Source organism: Vigna angularis, chromosome 7 (assembly GCF_016808095.1).
Source record: "Vigna angularis cultivar LongXiaoDou No.4 chromosome 7, ASM1680809v1, whole genome shotgun sequence".
Taxonomy (NCBI): domain Eukaryota; kingdom Viridiplantae; phylum Streptophyta; class Magnoliopsida; order Fabales; family Fabaceae; genus Vigna; species Vigna angularis.
In genome coordinates this window covers 8,032,105-8,037,677 of record NC_068976.1, presented here as the reverse complement: position 1 = coordinate 8,037,677, position 5,573 = coordinate 8,032,105, and the positions used below count along the sequence as shown (strand labels likewise).

The window sequence follows — 5,573 nt, the reverse complement described above, 5'->3', positions numbered from 1 at the left end:
TGATCTTGACCTGTGCTTAAAGTTTGAAGAGCGTATCAAGAAGATAAGTTGACCTCGACCCCATAAACAAAAATATAAAATAAAGTTTACACTCGTCTAAACCCTGCCAACATATGCATTTTGTACTCTTTCCTCAACCCAAATGAACCCCGTCAAGAAATTAACATTTTCCCATATTTTCAAGAAATGTTCCAATCTTAAAGTTCTAAATCCTGGCAAGCAAGCCCATGCCCAGATGATTGTAATTGGTTTTGTGCCCAACATCTATGTTGCCAACTGCTTAATTCAATTCTATTGTAAAGGTTCCAATGTGGGATATGCATTCAATGTGTTTGACAGAATGCCTGAAAGGGACGTAATCTCTTGGAATACTATGATATTTGGATATTCTGGAGTAGGGAACATGGGGTTTGCACAGTCTTTGTTTGACACAATGCCTGAAAGAGATGTGGTTTCGTGGAATTCTTTGCTCTCTTGTTATTTACATAATGGTGCTAATCGAAAGTCAATTGAAATATTTGTCAAGATGAGATCACTGAAAATCACACATGATTATGCTTCATTTGTTGTTGTTTTAAAAGCTTGTTTAGGTATTGAAGACTATGGTTTAGGGCTTCAGGTGCACTGCCTTGCAATTTAGATGGGTTTTGTGAAAGATGTGGTGACAGGTAGTGCTCTAGTAGATATGTACTCAAAATTTAAGAAATTGGATGATGCTTTTAAGGTTTTCCGTGAAATGCCAGTAAGAAATTTGGTATGTTGGAATGCTGTAATTGCGGACCATGTTCAGAACGAGCGGTTTATTGAGGGACTAAAACTGTTTAAGGATTTGCTGAAAGTAGGTATGGGGGTGAGTCAATCAACCTATGCTAGTGTATTCAGATCATGTGCGGGATTATCTGCATTGAAATTGGGTACACAGATGCATGGTCACGCTCTAAAGACTGATTTTGGATATGACTGTATAGTTGGAACTGCCACATTGGACATGTACGCAAAATGTGGCAGAATGTCTGATGCTTGGAAGGTATTTAACATGTTGCCTAATCCTTTTCGGACATCTTATAATGCCATTATTGTTGGATATGCTCGGAAATAACAAAGTTTTAAGGCTTTAGAGATTTTTCAATTTTTACAGAGGACTTACGTAGGATTTGACGACATTAGTTTGTCTGGTGCTTTGACTGCTTGTTCAGTGATCAAAGGCCATTTGGAGGGAATCCAGCTACATGGATTAGCAGTCAAATGTGGTTTAGAGATTAATATTTGTGTTGCGAATACAATTTTAGACATGTATGGCAAGTGTGGAGCTCTGATGGAAGCTTGTTTAATATTTGACGACATGGAGAGAATGGATGTTGTGTCTTGGAATGCAATCATTGCGGCTCATGAGCAAAATAAAGAAATAGAGAAAACACTTTCACTCTTTGGTTCAATGCAGCGATCAGCAATGGAACCTGATGATTTTACTTACGGTAGTGTTGTAAAGGCATGTGTTGGTCAGCAAGCTTTAAACAATGGTATGGAGATGCATGGAAGAATTATTAAGTCTGGTATGGGGTTAGACTGTTTTGTTGGCAGTGCTCTTGTTGATATGTATAGCAAGTGTGGAATGCTAACGGAGGCTGGACAACTGTTTCTTGGAATTCGATCATCTCAGGATTCTCATCACAAAAGCAAAGTGAAAATGCTCAGATATATTTTTCTCAGATGCTGGAAAAGGGTGTATTACCTGACAACTTTACATATGCTACAGTTCTTGATATCTGTGCTAATATGGCCACCGTAGAACTTGGGAAAACAGATTCATGCTCAAATTTTAAAGTTACAGTTGCATTCAGATGTGTATATTGCCAGCACACTTGTAGATATGTATTCAAAGTGTGGAAATATGCGGGATTCCAAGCTAATGTTTGAGAAAGCACCAAAGCGGGATTTTGTCACTTGGAGTGCCATGATCTGTGCATATGCATACCATGGTCTTGGAGAAGAAGCCATTAAATTATTCAAGGAGATGCAGCTTTTGAATGTGAAACCAAATCATACCATTTTTATTTCAGTCCTCAGAGCTTGTGCACATATGGGTTATGTGGACAGAGGGTTACACTAATTTTAGGAAATGCTAAGTCACTATGGTTTAGATCCCCATATGGAGCACTATTCGTGTATGGTAGATCTATTAGAGAGGTCAGGCCAAGTAAATGAAGCTTTAAAACTTATTGAAAGCATGCCTTTTGAGGCTGATGATGTAATATGGAGAACTTTGCTCAATAATTGCAAGATGCAAGGGAATATAGAAGTTGCAGAAAAAGCAGCAAATTATTTATTGCAGTTAGACCCTTAAGATTCTTCAGCGTATGTTCTTTTATCTAATGTATATGCTAACGCAGGGATGTGGAGTGAAGTTGCAAAAATAAGAAGTGTAATGAAGAACTGCAAGTTAAAGAAAGAGCCGGGCTGTAGCTGGATTGAAATAAGAGATGAGGTACACACATTTCTTGTTAGAGACAAAGCACATCCAAGATATGAAGTGATATATGAGCAAATTCATTTGCTTGTGGACGAGATGAAGTGAGTTGGTTATGTTCCAGATATTGATTTCTTACTTGATGAGGAGGTGGAAGAACAAGATCCTTATGAGGGGCCCAAAGCTACCATTTATAGTATGAGAAAATGATGTAGGAAACATTTCAAATGATGCTTACAGTGGCTTACGGGGCCCTCTTAAAGAGCATAAAGAGTTTGGTGGGTTTATCCGGCAATCTGACCACCTCAAACATATATTCGTCATTCATTCATAGTTCTGAGCTTGTGATACTCTATATCTAAAGAAATAACATGTAATTAGAGTCCTCAGATGTTCTTCACTTGATTAATAAACCATATACACATTCTCATACCATTGGATCATTATGAACAGATTCATGCAACCATCGAATGAGTACGAGACTGGTGGGATAACACGGTACTCTCTTAAGTGGAGGAAACTTTTTGTACTGATACTCTGGCTATATAAATTTGTATAATCAAAGTGAAACTTTGCTCGGGTGGGTAAAACTTTTGCCATTTACGTCGAGAATTATTGACATGCAGCAAGTCTAAAACTAGAGCGTGGATCATAAGCGCATAAACAAAAAACAAATTAAAAGATCGTACTTTTAACTATAAGTACCTATCCAGATGAAGCACTAGAGTTGCTGATAGCAAATTACAATTTATCGTCGCCAGACCACAAATTAGAACCACTTGTTTTACTTTTAATATTTTTTACGCGTTGAGACAGTGAAGTGATTACCTTTTCTAACAATAATTCAAATACTGATGAGTCACATTATAAATACTAATATCTTCTTCTGCTAGACTCAACTTAATCAACAACTCTTAACATATCCCACTAGCCGAAAAGGATAAGATCGCACTAGAAGTTGTTTAAGAAAAATGGTCCATCATATGCTTATTACCAAGTATAATCTCAAAACTAGTTATAAGAGACCGGATCATATCTACCACAATCATTTTCTCCCTTAGTACAAAACTCGATTCCTGCACAACAACTTGCATTAAAACCTACAGTGTCAATGGCCTTGTAAGCTGTAACCTATACTGACCTTTGCGAGATATTTAAGGTTAGGGTTCCATAACTCCACACCTCATTATATTGTAATAAATCATTGGTTTGTTTTGATATGTGAAAATCCGGCGAGTCAGTGAGTAGATGTTACAGTGTTTTCTCTTTCAAGTAAGCTAGTTACTGCTCTTCAAGCAAGTCAACGGTTTTCAGCTTAAACATACAGCCTTCCTTTTTATTTGCTTCGAAATATTAGCATCAAATCCAACTTGCATAAAACATGTAAATATCTAAAGGAAAATGATATTTGAATAACCTCTTTTGACAATATTTAGACACTGGACGCGTGTCTAAATGTGACTGATACACGTGGAAATTTTTTTTTAAATGAAAGAATGACATAGTAATGATAGAATTGGGGCAGATTCAAAATGTAGGGTTATTTCGAAAATTTGAGATTGAAATGTTTTGAGAGAGAGAAGCTGAAGAACATTTCATGGAGCACCTTCGAACCAGCCACCACAACTCTCGTCGGATACCCGTCGCCCTAGACGTTGCCGTTTTCCCTCCATCCAGTGCCGCCGGTGTCCGTCGTCTTCCACCCAGCCAGGCAGTTCAGTTTGCGGGTCGCTGCAGCTCCGGCATTGGCAGACGAACCGAAGACGGCATCGTCTTCCCTCCGGCCCAGCCAACCAAGGGTGCGTTTTGAGTATCGATTCCTCCCACCCGCTTCCTTCCCTGTGCCGGACCCTTGCGGTGGCCGCCGGAGCATCGCCGAAGTGTCGCTGGAGTGTCCCCGGACCCTTTCAAGGTATGGTTTAGTGTGGGTTGAAGTTGTGTAGAAGATTTAGTGGTTGATGTCGTTTTTGGGTGGAAAGTATGAAGTTTTTTTCTAATTTTTTTGACCATTTACTGGTTTAGATCTTTTGACACAATTATTATGCCATTTATATACAATTCCATGTCCAAAGAACCATTTTTTGTAAAACTCATGGTGTGGAAACTGCAGTGGTAGCAAAGACAAAATAAGTGAGGACTTCACGCAAATGTTTTGGTTACGTTGCAGGTACAACACTTGCACACTCCAAGCCAACCAAACTTGTAAGTTTTTAATGCTTATTTCTGCAAATAAAAAATTTTATTGTTTCATTTATATGTTAAATAACATTATTTGTATTTTGGACTTTGTTTGATGTAAGTATGATTGTGTAGTTATTGTTTTGAGATTTATGGAGTTGTGGGATGTCGCTGAGGAATACGAAAGCAACACAATGCCCGCCTACAGAAATGTAAGGTATAAAAATTTTCATTTTTGGGAGCTTTGATAGAAGATGTTGCATTTTATTGATATATTGTGCATTTATCTCTTTGCAGGAGGAACTATAACAGGTTAGGGAGAAATATGTTTGTGATTGGATCTTGGATGTGGACAATGTGCGGAGGGATGAAGTGTTGCAAGATTTAGGCCTTATGTAGATGTTGTTGAATAGGGATTTTTGCAATGTGATTGATGTTTTGTTTACAACCTTTTGAATATGTATTGATGGGGTCTGAATGTACATATTTTTTGCTAGAAATGTTCAAAGAAATGTATTTGTTACATTTATTGATAATCAAATTTGAAGATGAGAATGATCATTGTGTACGATGTATGCACTACAGTCCCCACGAAATTTGGATGTCATTATTTAGGAAATCTTGTATGTATAGGGTTCTATGCAGAAGTAGAATAAATGATGAACTATGCATTAAGTATGAACAAAAGGATTGTGAAAAGGAAACAATATTTGTAACACTCGTGGTGCAAAAACAGCTTTGGTAACAAAGACAAAATAAGTGGGCACTTCAGGCAAAGGTTTTGCACAACGAGATCAACTATGACAATGACATTCATTTTGAAGTTTCAATTTCTTCCTTAGCAATATTTAAACATAAAAGTGTTAAGACCATTATTATGACATTTATATACAATTCCAAGTCCAAGAAAATAATATTTGTAAAACTC

The 5,573-nt window shown here is 37.4% G+C and overlaps 1 pseudogene; it reads left to right on the top strand.

Moving 5' to 3' along the window:
* Positions 1-3,001, top strand: LOC128197704 (pentatricopeptide repeat-containing protein At3g02330, mitochondrial-like; annotated as a pseudogene).
* The last annotated feature ends 2,572 nt before the right edge of the window (positions 3,002-5,573 follow it).